The sequence below is a fragment of the Octodon degus genome, unplaced genomic scaffold, assembly GCF_000260255.1.
Source record: "Octodon degus isolate 3935 unplaced genomic scaffold, OctDeg1.0 scaffold00134, whole genome shotgun sequence".
NCBI classification, from domain to species: domain Eukaryota; kingdom Metazoa; phylum Chordata; class Mammalia; order Rodentia; family Octodontidae; genus Octodon; species Octodon degus.
The window spans coordinates 3,674,950-3,692,584 of NW_004524710.1; the positions used below are offsets into that span (position 1 = coordinate 3,674,950).

Genomic DNA, 17,635 nt, shown 5'->3' on the forward strand with positions numbered 1-17,635 from the left:
CTTCTTCTTCTTCTTCTTCTTCTTCTTCTTCTTCTTCTTCTTCTTCTTCTTCTTCTTCTTCTTCTTCTTCTTCTTCTTCTTCTTCTTCTTCCTCTATAGTTTCTTTTGCTATTGATTTCTATTCCATTCCATTATGATCTGATAGGATATGAGAAATTCTTTCAGTTCATTTGTATTCATTTAAACACACTATATGTCCTAAAATATAGTTTGTTTTGGACACTGTTTCATAAGTTGCTGTAAGGAATATGTATTCCACTCTTTTTGCATGAAACAGTTTGTGGTTATTTGTTACATACATCTGTTCAATGGCATGGCTCAACTCTGATATTTCTTTGTTGATGTTTTTGTTGGGTTGACCTGTTTAATTTTTGAAAGTGGAGTATTATAGTCCCGTGTTATGATTTTATGAGAAACTATGTGTTCTTTTATGCTGAGTAATTTTTATTTCATGAAATTGGGTGCACCAACATTTGGTGCATACACGTGTACAATTATTATCTCTTCTGGGTGAACTGTTCCCTTTATCACTATGTAGTGACTTTCTTTGTCCCTCCTCATCAGTTTGGGTTTGAAGTCCACTTTGTCAGAGATTGAAATACCTGCTCCTGCCTTCTCTTTGTTCTGGCTATATGGGGTATAGTTTTTCATCCTTTAACTTTCAGTCTGTGTGTCTCTGTATGGATTAGGCATGTTTCTTGTAGGCAACAGATAGTTGAGTACTATTTGTTTCTTTTTTTTTTTTTTTTTGTGGAACCAGGGATTGAACTCAGACCCTTGTGCTTGCCAGGGAAGCGCTTATTCCACTGAGCCATCCCCCCGACCCCCGAGTACTGTTTTTTGACTCAATTTACTAGTTTGTGTCTTTTGATTGAGGAATTAAAGATCAATTATACTGAGAGCTGTTATTGAAGGCAATTTACTAACCTCCAGAAATGTATTATTTTCTAGCACTGATTCCTATTTTCTTCCTTTTGTTTAACTACTCTTTGAGTTAGCTGTACTCTTTCATTTGGGCTTTTAGGTAATGTTGGCCTCACTGGCTCTGTTTAGGATTCCCTTGAGTGTTTTCTGCAATGCTAGTTTGGTGGTCATGAATTTCTTCAGATCCTTTGTCATGGAAAGTCGTTATTTCTCCCTCAATTTTGAAGATAAAAAAAGATTAATTTTGCATGACTTTGGTGATGCTGGTTCAAATAGAAGCCTGATAAGTCTGGTAATCTGGGGTCACATATGTTTCCCTGGCACCAGGATTTATCCAGAGACTTTACTTGTGTGCGCTGGCCTGGGGAGGGTGGCCATTAGGATCTGCTGAGTGTTAGGTTTTACCTGCCTGGTACTGAGTTCTAGAACAAAATTCTGTGGTTCCTACCCTGTCCTACTCTCAGTGAGTGGACATGTACTTCATGCTATGCTGTCCAAGGTTGGAATAATGTTGGTGAAGACAGTTCTTTGGCTACGAAGACTAATGCTAAGCAGGGTCATGCCCAAGTCTCTAGCTACATACTCTTAGGGGTGCATTCAGGCCTACATTCTATTTGGTGGTGACACAAGCAGAACCACAAGTCTATCCCAATGGGGCAGAGGTCTCTTCCTGGTGCCAAGATGGATCTAAAGGCATTGCAAGCACTGTCCTTGCAATATTTGTTGCATCAAGTTGGGGGGAGGGGTTAGTGGAGGTGATTCCTTGGGCATTAAGCTAATGCTGATGTCAAGTTTAGTTGCAGTAACGTCTTACAACTACTGTGACCTGCACAGGCTGAGTGTATATCTTAAGACTGGCAATGCTAAAGGACACAATTCAAATTTGTCTCATCTGTGTGCTTGTCTATCTTGCCCTCATGCTGAGGCATGACTAGAGGCTCTGTGTGTGGACTCCGGCCTTGATATAATAGTGGTTTCATTTTCTGCCTGTCACTGGGTCTCACCAAGGTGCACTCAGTTCTGAGCTCCAAGGTAAAGTCCTGTGCTAACTTTCATGTCCTATTTCCCAGTGGGTGGAGTCTTGCTCCCCTCTCTGCTGGCTGAGGTCAGGGGAAGGGTGTTGGAGGCTGTTTGTCACTTCACTAGTGCTGTTCCAGCAGCTCAGTGTGCTGGTATGGAACTCTTGGTAGGGGGTTGTAGGCCGGCACTAGGTTTCTTTGGTGCTAGGTTTTAAGTCTAAGGCCTTGACTTAATTCCCTCTCTTCCCTAAATCATAGGCCTCACTCTTTACACTGAGCTGGCTTGAGTTGGATGTTAGAGGAGGCAACTTTTTATTTCCTGCCTTCTACAATGCGTCTTTTCATTTTATTATAATAAATCTAGGCACCCTACCCTCCTACCTGGATTGATTGCATAGCCATTTATTTATTTATTTATTTATTTATTTATTTATTTATTTATGGTGCTGTGGATCAAACCAGGACCTCATACAAATGAAGCAAGAGCTCTACTATTGAGCCACAAACCCAGCCCATGCTTAGCTCTTGTGAAGATCTTGTAGAGATAGTTTGTTAAGGGAATTGCTGCTGTAATTGGTATGTCTTATAGGAAGGTGATCACTGTAGGATCTTAGCCACCATTTTGCACTGTCTCCTATCATTTCCTGTGTGTTTATTTACAATAACAATGAGATACTAATAAAAAGTGTTCACATTATTATCAGTCACACACATCTAATTCTGTAAAGAACATCTCTGTGCAGTCAGAAGGAAAGGTCACTAGCTGAACTAGACAAAGAAGAATACTCCAATCACCAAGGTCAAGGGGACTTTGTTTTCTTTTTACTCACATATTGGCTTGAAATCACACAGCAATTTCAGCTTCACATTTGAGTTTTGGCTTTCTTATTTTGGGAATTTTTCTCCCCCTTGGTGTTTCTATTTATCTTTTTCTCCCCAAGGACCAAAAATACATATATAATTTCACAGCATCACAGCATCTGTTTGATTTGATTATCAATATACGTTCTCTTCTCAATGCTTATTCTCACTGGGTGCGGTGGTGCATGCCTGTGACCCCAGCATTAAGGAGGCTGAGGCAGGAAGGTTGCCATGAGTAGGAGGCCACCCTGGGCTACATAGTGAGTTTAAGGACTGCCTGAACTACATGGGAAGACTCTGTCTCAAAAAACTAAACAAAACCAAAACCAAAACCTCCCCCCCCTTATTCTCCAATTTATTGTTTTAATTTGACCTAATTACTTCCTCATCTGCTGTACAAGTCTTAACTTACTTTAAAACATTGAGCTATTCAGTTTTTTTAAATTTAAATTTTTATTTATTTATTTTTAAAATTTTATTTATTTATGTGTATGTGTGTGTGTGTGTGTGTGGGTGTGTGGCCAGCTCAGCCCACCAGGGGGCGAGGCTGGCTGGCATGTGGTGCTGGGGATTGAACCGCGGTCCCTGTGCTTTGCTAAGCTTGTTCTAAGTAGGTGCTTTAGACCACTGAGCCATCTTACCAGCCCCAAGCTACTCGGTTTTGTCCCATTTATTAGATCTTATGTTTCCTTCTTTTCTCCCTTAGATCTTTTTTTTTTTTTTTTTTTTAAAATCTTCCTTTGACTTACTGGTTACTTTTAAAAAGGAATTTTCCAAAAAGATTGCACGAGACCATTTCTTTCAGCTGTCATATTTGAGACAATGTCATCCTTTTCTACCTCAGACTGTGAGTTTGCTATATACAGAATATTAGGTTCAAAATGATTTTTCCCTTTGAATGTGGAGAATTATTTTCTAACATCCTTTGTTGTTGATGCACGTAATACAGATCTTATTTTTCTTTCTTTATAGTTAACTTTTTGTTTTGTTTTGTTTTGTTTTAGGACAAATATGTCTTATTGAGAAATTTCACAATGATGTATCTTTGTGTTGGTCTTTTTTGTTCCTCTTCTTTGAATTTGCTGAGCCTATATAATTAATAAAACTGTAAAGGGTTAATAGAGTTTTGTGCCTAAATTGTGGAAAATTATAAAAACCCCTTGTGCTTCCTGTTATCTGCTCTAAGAAATGTGTTCTCCCTTTCAGCTCAAGGCTGTTCAACAATAAATAACTGTTTCTTGTCAAGGCACCAAGCTAACACAAACTCCCTCCCCAACCATCTCCTGTAACGTAGTCAGCTTAAGATGTATCTTGTAAAAATATACACTTATCACTAAGCTGTGAAAGACCCTTTAGTTATGAACAGTTTGCAACTGTGTCAAATGAATGCAGTTTCTGTTGTTTTGTACTAGATAACAAGTTTGCTTACCAAACTGGATGTGATTTCTGTTATAAATACCCCCCTTGCTACCTACGTTTGGGGCCCATCAGCCTTCTTCTGCGAGAGAAGTGGCTGATGGACCTGAGCTCAGTAAATAAAAGACTCTATTCAAATTTCTATCTGGCTGATCTGGTTCCTATGCAGAGTTGACCCATAACAAAAACTACACATCTTTCTTCCTCTTCAGGTCATTTATTATTTATTTCCTATTTTTTCTCTATAGTTTTACTATTTTGCTTTCTGAAATTCATATGGGGGCAATACCTCCCTGGATAAATCCTCAGTATGACTCTTAGAATTTTGTTGCTATTTTTCATTTCTTTGGCTTTGTGCTAACTTTCAGAAGATTGCTTTAACTTTTTCTTAAAGCCTTTCTAAAAAGTTGAAAGCACTTATTTGTTGTAGTTTTCATTGTTCCTTTATGCAAGCCCATTGTAGGCTTTCTTTTCTTTTTTTTCTGAGATAGGGTCTCACTATCTCAGGCTGGCCTTGTGCTCACTTTTGTAGCCCCCAGGCTGGTCTCAAACTCACAGAGATCCTCCTGACTCACCCTGGGATTACAGGCATGCACCACCATGCCCAGTTCCAGGGCTGCATGATGGGCACCTGGGCATCTGGAGTTGAGACCACATGGCACGTGGGGCCAGGGAACAAACCTGGGTCCTTACACTTGCCAAGTAGGTGCTTATGGCTCTGAGCTATCTCTCTGCTCTCCCCCCCCCAGGTTTTCTAAGCATTGTTGTCTCAAATCTCTTAGGTAGTCTCATGAAAATTATTTTTACATTGTCTTCTTGCCACTGAAACATTGGCTCGATCATCTAAGCCCTAAGCTGCTCATCATGTACATCTGCTGGCCATTGAATGGAAGCTATCAGTCTAAAACCAACAGGAATGGATGGACAGACTTCACTGTAGACTATGTCTTCTGACTCTAGAACAAAATACCTGATGTGCAGTACTTTAAAAAATAAAGGGGTTCACCCCAGAAAGAATGGCTATCATAAAGAAATCACCCAACAACAAATGTTGGAGAGGCTGTGGGGAAAAAGGAACCCTTCTCCACTGCTGGTGGGAAAGTAGACTGGTGCAACCGTTATGGAAATCAGTATGTAGACTCCTTAGAAAAGTTGGTCTGGAAATCCCCTTTAAACCAGATATTCCTCTACTGGAAATTTTCCTGGAGGATCTGAAAACATCCTATCATAGGGATATATGTGTGCCTATGTTTATAGCAGCACAATTTGTGATAGCCAAATCTTGGAAACAACCAAGATGCCCATCACCTGAGGAATGGTTGAGAAAGATGTGGTATTTTTACACAATGGAGTATTATTCAGCTATTAAGAATGATAAACTGCAAGCCTTTATATTGAAGTGGATGCCACTTGAACATATACTCATAAGTGAAATAAACCAGACACACATGTGTAAATATCGTATAGTCTCCCTAGTATAAGCACTCAAAAGAAGAAATACAAATAGAAAGATACAATACAAGTAAAAGGAAAGCAGGATCTCAAGGACTAACTTATCAAGAGAGGGAAAGGAGAAGAGCTAGGAAACATGACAATGTCAAGCCATACAGTTATATGTAAAAGATGAGCAAGGCAATGATCCTGAGAATCTTCAAAAGATTTTTTAATCTAGCAGTTAATTGGAAAGATTTTCACCCTGACTAACTATATATACTGATACCTGTGAACTAAGCTACTGCACTGCACATGGTAATCTGTAATAGTAGTTTCATGTTTGGAGTGCTTGTCATTCTGGTATTCTGAATATGGGCTGCTTGTCATGACATGCCAGTTACTGCTATGATGTCTCTCAGGTAGGTGGATGTTCAAGAAGAAGGGGGTGGTGAATGAAAGCAAGAGACAGGAAAAGGAACATTGTGGGACTGTCCTGCTTCAAGGTTGTATATGGTGAGATTTTTGGACTTATATGCAAACATGAGAAGTATATAATTCTTTATGCCTATTTTTAAAATATAATCTAATTTTTTAATTTTTTTTATCATATTATGTAGGGACTTAAAGTTCAACATATCAATACTTGATGAAAAATACCTGTTCCTTATTATGCCTAAGATGTTTGAAATGTAGAGAGATAGTGAGGTTAAGCTTAATAGCCTAAGTCATTTGATAATAACAATAAGCTTGTCTTCTGGATGGTTAACAACCTAAGTTTGCAGACCAAAATTAGAGAAAAAGGAGGGCTACAAGGAAAGCCAACATTTTGGCCCTAACCTTCTAAGGTCAATTAAGACTCAGGACATATGAGAACTCGTACTGTAATGTCATGTACCTCGGTAGTGTCCCAAATTTTCTGATCAAGGAGATTATGAGGCAAAAGAGGAAAGTGATCGATGACGTAGAGTGTGCCTAAGGAGAGTCACATGGAGAGAAAACACTCTCTCAGGCTTTCACAGAGAGCACACTGGCCAAGCAATGGCCGTGACTCATCCACATGGCTGACACTGACAATGGTTCTACAATCTGAGGTACAGGATCTCAGGATAAATCCTGAGGGGATTTCACTGACCTTATCAGACCCAAAAGCTACAACTCTTGTTGCATAGGTCCTGCTTTACCTTGGTCTTAACCATCCAGTAGAAAAGTATGAAGACAAAATATAGGAAGTAAAGCCATGCTGTTATGTTGAGCTGTGGGGGACTCAGGTCAACAATTTCTGACATTGCCAGTCAAACAGAAGACCCAGTGCTATTATGGGCTGCTGGACTCTTTTAGAATATTTTGCTGAGTTTATACACCTATAATATTCAAATAACGGAACTTAGAAAAAAAGAGGTATACAGATGAATGTCCATTTTTTATCTGTGTATTTAAAGTGGTTGGCATAGAGATATAGTTACATTCTCTTAATGAATAGAATGATTTGTTTTAATGGTGTCTGTAAATAGGATCTCAGGTCCGCATCTTATACAGCAATTAACCACTAAGAAGAATATATGCAGTGTGTTGGTTATTGAAACTGTCCTACTGGTTTGATTTGAAACTGTCTTATTGCTATCTGTTCATCAATAAAATTATGAAAAAAAAATAAAGGGGTTAATTTAGTTCAGTTTTGGAAGCTGAAAGTCCAAGATGGGGTGGCTCCCTGTGGTTGGCCTCTGAGGTGAGCACCCCTGCCTATACCACAGTGTGGTGGAGAAATGGGAGGGGAATGTGCGTGAGCAGAAGAGGTGAGCAGATGGATGGCTTTGCTTTGCAGCCATCTGCTCTCCAGTGGCTAACTCACTCCATGACAGAGCACTGACCCTTTCACATGACAGTGCCCTTGTGACATAGCTCGATAGCACTGGCCGCTGTCCCACCCCTCCAGCTCAGTATTGGCACACTGGGGACCAAGTTTCTAGCATGTGAACCTCTGGGGGATGACCATGTTCAAATTATAGTGGGTAGATGAGGGGGCGGAGAGAAGGCTAAGTAGCTAGGGCTGAACTCTAGGCACATGGCATCCTGCCATGTTCTTTATTTTTTTTTTATTATTTTTTTAATTATTTATTTATTTTTATTTATTACATTTATTTATTGTGTGTGTGTGTGGCCAGCTCAGCCCACCAGGGGGCGGGGCTGGCTGGCATGTGGTGCTGGGGGATCGAACAGCGGTCCCTGTGCTTTGCCAAGCTTGTTTCAAGTAGGTGCTTTAGACCACTGAGCCATCTCTTCAGCCCCGTGCCATGTTCTTTAGATGCGCTGGAGATGTATAGATGTGGGAGAGCACACACACTCTTGGGAAAAGTGGAGGGACAAGGCTCAGAGCAGGACAGGAGACAGATTGTCTCTGGGGGCTTAACCTGCTGGCAACAGCCACCATTTAGAAACCCTGGTTTCTCCAGGGTATAATTGGAGAGTGAATGTATTTGGACCATTTTCATTCTTTGCTTCTGTCTGTTAGAGAGGTGATCTAGACTATGTTTTTTGTCTCTAGAGCACAATACTTAATGTGTAGTACTTTAAAAATAAAAGGGCTCCTTTAGGTCCGTTTTGGAGGCTGAAAGTCCAAGATGAGGTGGTTCTCTGTGGCTAGGTGACCACCTCTCAGCTAAGAGAGGAAGTTAATTTACTCTTTTTTTTTTTTTTTTTGAGTGGTTGGAATATAGCTAATGCAAGAACTGGGGTTCTAAAAGAAAAAAAAATGGGGGCTGGCATAGCTCAGCAGCATAAACACCTGCCTGGCATAAGGTTTTGAGTTTGATTCCTGGTTAAAAAAAAAGAATTTGCCTGCGCAGTCAGGCAAATGATGGGAATGCACTGAAAGTGCTAGACACAAGCCAGTAGTCTTGGTTCTAAGATTTTTTTTTACTTGCTCTTTAGCAAGTGAGGCTCAGTTCTCTTTTCTAGAAACAATCCTCTGGCCTAGTGCTGCTCTCGAAAAGTAAGTGTGAGAAGGTAGCCTGACTGTCCAAGTCTTCTCGCGCTAGACCTTCAGTTCACCACCCTGATTTCCCCTCCACTTCCCTCCCTCAGCCCTGTTCCCGAGACCTGGACCTCAGAGTTATCCCAAGCCCCTGACATGCACACACCAGCTCTGGCCTTCGCTATAGCATTCTCTATGCACATTCTGAGCTGTGGCTTCTTCCTCCGTTTCATCTGCCAGTACATTTCCATCTCACCTCTTTATTTCCAGAAACCTGTCAAGCTTCTGACCACAGAAGGCTGTATGTGATGTGCGGTGCTCTACGCCTTCCCTGCTTTGTTCATGGCAATGTAATTTGAGGAGGGGGAGGCAAGTCCTGTTTAGGCCGGCATGTTGTATTAGAAGCAACACTAGTAGGCTAATTTCTTGATTTCCTTGAAAATTCCAAGACAGGTTGATTTTAAGGGTTCCTTGTTCTTGGCAAATAATCCATATTGGTTGAAAGTTAGATGGGAAGTCCTTGGCATGGCTAGATTTCCTTGCCCCAGCAGGAAGTCTGAGTAACTGACTATGTAAAGCTAGCCTCTGGCTTATCTCTGGGTACTCTTTGGATCCAAGAATCAGGCCCCAGCATCTCCCCAGCATCCTCTGCCAACTAGACTGAGCTCATTGTTGTCAGATTTCTCCCCACTTATCCTTTGACTTTTATGCTTACCTGGATGTGAAAGTTTAGGAAAAACTCCCTTCTCTCATCTCCCAAAAGAAAATGTAAAAATGTTCAGTTCTGAAGTGTATAAGTTCCCTCTGTTCTGATAAGCTACTAGCCAAATAAAATTTTACTTTTTTTGTTTTGTTTCGTTTTCCAACAAGGGAACAATTCATGCTCACTTTGTATAAGGGATAGAAAGAGACATGAAGAGGAGAAACACATAGTCAATGCTCGAAAGAGCAGAAAGTGAATTTAACTTAATTATATGTACACAACATCGTGAACTTTAGAAATCAGTCTACGACACAGAGGAGAATGAATGCAAGTTCCCCACACTCTATGGAGGCTCCCAAGAGGAAACAGTCAGTGAGCTTTCTTGTACAGTTTCTCGTATCTTTGCACTCTTGGTCCCCAAACCAGCATACATTATTGTTCTATCAAATATGTGCCCAAATTGAATTTCTACCCTTGGCTGCTGTGCATCAGACAGATTAGCCTCAGACTCCTGGAAATGGATGCAGATCTATTACCTCAGTGTATAGTTGGGACTCTTGGAACCTGGTGTTGAAGCATCTTTCCCAAGCTCATAAACTCAGCTTCTTTGTTTTCTCCACTTAGTTCTACTGCCTGCTGTCTCCATAGGGTGTCCCCAGGTTCTCCACAAAAGAAAACTAAAATTTTCTATTCTTTAAGTTGGAACTTTGGTCATAGTGAATGTCTACACTGAGTTACTTTGAGTTCTAAGACCATCTTTTTGTGGTCGGTTTCTTTTATTTATTTATTTAATTTATTTTTTATGTTAGAATTTATTATTTACTGAAGAATCTGTCACATGTTTGTATCACATGTAGAAATAGTCTGGAGCTAACAGTTCTTAGATAGCTTATCTCATATCAATAAATCACTCATTTAATTATGTTTATAACTCAGCGTTGAAAATTCTTCTCTTCTTTTTACCTATCACATTTATTTATTTATTTTTCCCATAATTGTATTGAGAAATAAATAGCAACGAGACAGTTTCAAACCAAATTGGTAGGACAGTTTCAATAATTAACACATTGCATACATTCTTCCTAGTGGTTAACTGCTGTACAAGATGCAGACATGATATCCTATTTACAAACTCTATTAGAACAAATCCCTCTATTCATTAAGAGAATGTAACTATATATCTATCCTAACCATTTTGAATACACAGATACAAAATGGACATTCATCTGTATCCCCTTTTTTTGTTTAGTTCTGTTATTTGAATATTATAGGTGTGTAAACTCAGCAAAATATTCTAAAAGAGTCCAGTAGTCCATAATAGTATTGGGGCTTCCGCTTCACTGGCAATATCAGAAATTATTGACCTGAGTCCCCCACAGCTCAACATAACAGCATGGATTTACTTCCTATACTTTGTCTTCATACTTTTCTACTGGATGGTTAAGACCAAGGTAAAGCAGGACCTGTGCAACAAGAGTTGTAGCTTTTGGGTCTGATAAGGTCAGTGAAATCCCCTCAGGATTTATCCTGAGATCCTGTGCCTCAGATTGTAGATCCTTTGTTTGTGTAAAATTTTACTTTTAGGAAAATGAAGGGGGTCGGAATTGTTTCTAAAAAGTAGAAATCAGAAGGCCTAAGCGATTAGTCCTTGTCTTGCTTTGTCACTTATTATTAGTGTGTGACTCTCAGGTGGCCTCTGTGACTCAGTTTGAACATTAGAAAAATGTAGCTAGGAATAATACTTCTGCCTCCTTTACCCAGATGTCACAGAGACAATATTTATTTAAGAATCCCTTTGTTAACTACTTACAAATGTATTTCATTGTTCAGAAGGGCCATTGCTCAGAATACAGCTATTGTTCTGAAGGGGCGGCACTATTGAAGCAATTCTCACAACCAGCTATTAGCAACTGCCTTAAATGCACGAGCATTAGAAAAAGTGTGACTGTGGGGGAAATGAGATTTTCACGGGAGGTGTGATTTGTGCTGGCTCTAAAGGTGTATTTCATTGTTTAACAAATTCTCGCTAAATATGTTCTTTCTTAGTGACTTTCTTGTCATTGAGAAACAATACCTGATATGCACAATTGTGAGGAGGAAATTCTGCCCCACAGTTGTAGAGGCTTCAGTTCATAGTTGGCCGGCTCCAAGGCAGGGTGGCATGGGGCCAAAGGGGAGTGGCAAAAGAGAAAGAGCTCTAGATATAAGCCATTGCACCTTCTGCACATCCCCTCAAAACCTCCTGCACTTATAAGTGGGGCTCAGGGCACCTTGACTCTCAGATTCTGTTTTCAGCTGAATAGATGGGGATGCATACACTGGGGCAGGAAACTCAGCAATGTGTGGCTCCAAGTCCTAAAGCTATTTTATGTGACTGTGAATCCTTGAGTATTACTCAGGAATCTGTTGTCTAGGGTTTGCGTTCACAGCTTCTCTTCCTGTTAACCTTTTATCACCCATCTGATTTCATACCACCTCCCAGAATACCACCTCCCAGAATGCTACCCTGAAAATTATCCCCATATCCCAGAAGGGCTCATGGAACAAATTAAGACTCTCAGATCACATAGTTTGTGTCATGGTTTTTGTCTAGATGTTCCTGCAAAGCCTCATGCAGTCATGGGGCATCTTCTAGAGTTTGTGATTAATTCGTGATGCAATGCTGGGATTATGGGTGTGAGCACTACTCCTGTCCTGGGTGGCTAATCTGCAGTACAATGTGAGAAGGGGAGAGGAGCTTGCTAGGAGCTGCAGCCACTGCCTCTCCCTCTGCTCTTTGCTGTTTTCCACTGTCATGAACTGCTGCCGGATGCCATATGCCATTCCACCTTGGAGCCAGCTGAGTATGGACTGAAACCTTCACTGTGAGCTAAATAAACCTTTTTTTCTTCCTTTATTTTGGGTGTTGGATATTTTGTCCCAGCAATAAGAGAAAAGTAACTGAGACAGTTTGCAAATCAATTGAGCAGTTAGCAAAAAGCAAAGGGAAAGAGATGGGGCTGTTTACACACTTTAGGACAGAGAACAAAGTGTACCTTGCCCAAGTCCTGGGCTATGCAATGTCCCTGTGTCCTGCCCGCCGCACAAGTATTTCCTGCTGAACCTGTGGTTCAACTGATCCATTAATTTCTCTTTTGATTTTCTTACAGAGCAAATATGGTACCACAAGGAGGGCATCATGGGTGTCACAGAGAGGCAGTCAGCTCACAACTCTTTTGCTGCCAGCTCAAAGGCAGCATAAGGAAACTGGGTGTGTTGGTGCACACCTAAAATCCCAGCACCTCAGAGGCTGAGTGGGAGGATCTCTGAGAATTTGAGGCCAGCCTGGCTATATAGTGAGTTCAAGACCAGCCTAAACTAAAAAACAAGGCCTTATCTCAAAAACAAAAAATGCAGGGCTGGGGAGATAGCTTAGTGGACCTAGCACCTGCCTGGCAAGTTCAAGGACTTGGGTTTGATCCCCAGTACTGCGTGCTGTGCCAGCCACAGAAACTTGGCATGGTGGCACATGCCTGTAATCCCAGTGCTGGGTAGGCTGAGACAAGCGGATCACTATGAGTCTGAACTGCATAGCAAGACCCTATACCAAGTAAACAAAAAATTAAAAAAAAATCAAAACCGAAAAAGTTAGCATAATTATGCCTACCATTTGGTCTTTCTACCTTTTTTGAATCTATGAATAATAATCTTACTATAGTAGATATTCTATTTCCCACAATTCTGACAAATTATTTGTTTACTTAGTCATTATACTATTTAAAATAGCTTAACAATTCTGCTCAATTTTCTTGAGCTACTTACTGGCTCATCATGTCCTGTGAGGCTGGTCCTTAAACTGACTTAGTAGCCTAGGCTGGCCTTGAACTCGCAGTGATCCTCCTGCCTCAGCCTCCCAAGCACTGGAATTACAGGCTGCAACAACATAGGTGTTAATTTTCTATTTTAGTCAGACAAATCTGTAGAAAATCTGGACTAAAAATGGTACAAGAGGTGATGCTTATTCACTTTATAAAGTATTGTTTCACTTTATAAACAATTACCCATGGGAAGTTCTCCTAGTATTTAAAACCCAATTTATTTGATAGCAATTAATATATCTATGATCAAAGGCAGCTCATATAAATGAAATATCTTTAGGTCACAAAGAACATAGTTTTTTTTTTTTTCCTTTCTAGTGCCTGTTACCTTGCAAATAGGTAATATTTCATTTTATTTTTTGAACAAAAAATGTCTAATTGTGCTCATAGAGCATACAATTGACCCATTTATTATGATTTAAAAATGCATCTTCCTTATTACACATGCTTTAATTTCAGAGCAAAATGCACAGAAAATAAGGCCATAATATAGCTATCCAACCGTGCTGTTAAATATGGAGGGAATGGAGTGTGAGGCCATTGTTTCCTGCCTTAGAAGCAATGAATCCATTTAATGGGTGTTAGCATCTTCAAAGACATGTACAACCATCAGGTAGTATTTTGAAGGCAGAACCTCATACCACTGAGGAATACAAAACTGGACAGGAGGATATCAACTCAAACACCACTGTGGTTGCTATTGCCCAAATCAAAACAGCAATGGCTTCACATGATAGAAATTTCTCTCTGTGGTCAGAGAATAATGGCCTCCCGAAGAGATGCCCTCATCTTCAGAACCTGAAAATGTTATCTTCAGCAGCAGTAAAAAGGACTTTGCAGACATAATTAATGCTGTGGGCCTTGAAATGAGGAGCTTACCCTGGATTGCCCATGCAGGCTCCTTAGAAGTGGAAATCTGTCCTGGGTGTGGTCTGAGAGACACGCTTTGATGGAAAAGAGTTGGAGAAAGGAGATAGGAGAAAGAGCCAGCCTGTGGTTGCTGGCCTTGGAGATGGAGGCGGGAAGCACAAGACAAAGCCTGCAGGAGTCTCCGGGACTGAGAACAGGCAAGAAACCAGAGCCTTGCCAAGAGCAGCCAGGAGGGCCTTTTGCCTGGCCACTTCACTTGTAGCTCAGGGAGACCCACATCAGACCTCTGAACTAAGGAATTACAAAAAAAGAAACTTGAAAAACAGCTTAGAAAGGATGGACCTGGATAGTTAGGCGAGGAGATTTCCCAGCAAAATGTTAAAGATATGGCTTGTCTTTATCTTGCTGCTTATAGTAAAAGGTGAGCGGAGCAAGATAAATGTAAGCAAAGCATCAGGAGTTGGATGCGCAGCCTATCTGTGTGATAAAAGATGCTAAAATTGCAAGACGACGTTTTAGGAAGGAATGTTAAATAAAGCTGTGCCATCTTCTGTTAATACCTCAGAAAGATGAAAGAGAGTCCTCATTTGCACAAAGGCTCTTTGAAGGCTGCGACACACAGATACCTAATCAAAGCAGAACATCTAAGAAGCTTACAGGCGTGGTCCCTCAGCCATCTCAGCAAAAGCAGAAGAGGGGTGGGATTATCTAGCAGAGATGCAGGGACAAGCCTCTTGCTGAATGCAGCCAGTCCCTGTAATGTGCAGGTGATTCACCAGGTTCTAAGTACCTGTGTATCCACAGAAACAGGGCAGCTTGGCCTGAAGGGATGGGGTGGGAGGTGAAGGGAGGTCACCACCCTCCTCACCTCTGGCCCAGATGTCCCAGTTGGGAGATACACACCAGTAAAACTACTTAGTTGCAAACATTTGCTGCCTTTCATGAAAAGAGAAGGGCATGTGGATGGAAAGGGAAGAAAGGGGACCATAAAAGGAGGGCATTTCCCTTTCCTAGGCAAGCGTGAAACAGAGCCAATGAGTGATCTCATAGCCATACAGCAATGGATTGTGGCTATGTATGCCCAGATACTGTGGGGCAGAGCATATTTTTTATGTATTTTGTACAGGGTCTCACTACGCAGCTCAGACTCATAGTGATCCTCCTGTTTTCAGCCTCCCTAGCGCTGGGATTACAGGCGTGCACCACCATGCCCAGTCTCAGTGGACAGCTCAGCATGCCTGGGGCTGGGGCCAGTGTGGCATGTGGTGCTGGGGATTGGACCCTGGTCCCTGCAGTTGCCTAAGCAGGTGCTTAGTCTACTGAGCTATCTTGCTAGTCCTTTAGGGTTATATTTTTAAGCATATACTTGATGCTTAGTAATATATTTATACTGATTATAAATATATCTTGTATGATCAGTGTTACTTTGATAGCCATAAATGCTAGTATAGAAAGCTAGCACAATTTTTCAGGATGTCAAAATTAGAATTGTTTCAGCTCAACTCTAGTGAAGACAAGTTTTCAAGCCAATGTAAACAAAGTGGAAATACAGCGGCATGTGAATTAACCAGTTAACCAGTATGTCACTACCTGAGTTTTAAAAAGAACATTGGCGATTTTAATTTTGAAATTCCTTGTTCATCCAGCTTGCAACTTATTAACTATATTTTCAAAGACTTGTATATTCATTTAAAAGCAGACTAGATATATCCTCTATGTGTGTCAAGCCCCAGACTGGGTTCCAGGGAGAATAACGCTCATTAAGGTGCACTGTGCTGGGTGTGGACAGGCTTGTGGTAAACAGCCACAAGTTTTTCCTCTTGTGTAGCCAACCTGCTTATTTCTATAAATTGGCCTCCCCCCTTTCCAAGGGGGTCTGTTTCACATCACGAATATGGGCTGACCTCGTCTCAGCTTGTACAATAGAGTGCACCAAGAGGGTCACCAAGCCAGACTTGCCACAGTGAGGGTTGCAGGCCTTGTAGCCTCTAACCTGCTGCCACGGGAGGTACCAGGCCCAGCCGACAGCTGGTTGTGTGAGCAGGCCACTCTGTGAGGTCTGCTTCTGCTGAATGGTAGCTGAGCGTCGTCCTGTGAGTCAGTGCAGATGATGCCATAAAGTACCACCCACCTACATCTGACCCACACTCGGGCCTCGTGGTATCACGAGCTAATAAATAAATAAATTGAAGCCACTAAGTTCTAAGTCTTGCTCTTTTTTGTTTGTTTGGTTGTTGTTTTGGATTTGACAAGATCTTGTTAAGCTACTCAATGGACCAGACTGGGCTCAAATGTATGATCCTGCTGCACTAGCCTCCCAGAGCACAGGGCCGAGGCAGTTGTTGATACACCACAGTATACGGCTGCTAGTGATTAGTGCACAGTCGGATGAGTGTATTTCCATATTTTTTTCATTCAAAAAAGTTATCAAGGATTTTTATAGATTTGTGGTGTTTCAGTTCATTGGATTTCTTACACTTACATATTTTCTTCTGATTTTTTTAATACATGTTGTTCAGATTTTCTGGATATTCTATTGCTCCTTTTGGGGTTTGCTAATGAGGCCCTATTTCCTGTTGGGGTTTCACTGGAGTCCTACTTGGCAAAGGCTGCCTTATACCGCACAATGGGATCATTGTAAGAGTCAAGGATGTGGTTCATGGGCAGGTTACCTCTGATCTTCTGAACCTGGCTGTTCTGAACGCATCCTGTGCACTGACCAGGGGAGTAATTCTGAGCAGCATTCTTCCTTAAGGAAGAACCTCTGTGTACTCTTACTGTTAAAATAGAATTTTCCATGTCAAGATTGCAAATGAATCCCCCAAGGACACTTTCCTTGAATGGTGTATAGGAGACATCGCCTTTCTGTGATTCTCAGTCACAAAGAAATCTGTCACACTTGCAACTTCCATCGTTGATGAGGTACAGTACCTGACACCTTCAAGTTAAGGGAGTGGATGTATATACTGGCTCATCTTTTTAGTCCATGTCTCCTGGCTCCAAGGCAGGACAATGCAGCACTGGAGAGCGTTCACAGCTTCAGGGAAGTGGAGCATCACCAGAGGCACAGAGGAGGGACAGATAACCTTTCAGGTCAGACCCATTATGACCGGCCCCACTAGCCCCCACCTCCCAATGGGAAGTCACTCTGCACCCAAATAACCCAATCAGTTCTCCAAAGCCTCTCCTATGAGTGCCAGCATCTCTTGGGCAACATCTAGATATAAACCATAACAATACCCCTCATGGGGATTTTCCTAGCTACAAGCAGCACCTGGGCTGGCTCCAGGAATAAACCTAGTCTGTCTCTACTTATGAATCAAAGAATGTTCTAATCCTCAGAGGACCTGCGTCTTCAGTAGAGAGATGTACTCACTACTGACTGGATGTTTTAGCCTATAAATTAACAGGAAATGAGGTTTGTAACTAGGAGACCAAAATATTTAAGATCTTTTATATAATATGTCTTCTTTTTCTCAACTTCCCATTGGTTCTCAGAAATACAGTCTTTCCCCATACTTTGTGCTTATGCATTGCATTTCTTCTTAAGTTGTGAAATTTGAGGAATGGTAACATTTAA

General features: G+C 41.2%; 1 pseudogene across 1 annotated transcript in view; it reads right to left on the reverse strand.

Moving 5' to 3' along the window:
- LOC101588943 overlaps positions 1-12,090 on the reverse strand; it is a 14,369-nt pseudogene extending 2,279 nt beyond the window's left edge. The window contains exons 1-2 of the transcript XR_001117294.2: positions 12,087-12,090; positions 3,203-3,206 (exon numbers count right to left, since the gene is read on the reverse strand). The product of XR_001117294.2 is annotated as a dynein light chain Tctex-type 1 pseudogene (transcript). The remainder of the gene's footprint in view (positions 1-3,202; positions 3,207-12,086) is intronic.
- Positions 12,091-17,635: the final 5,545 nt, after the last annotated feature.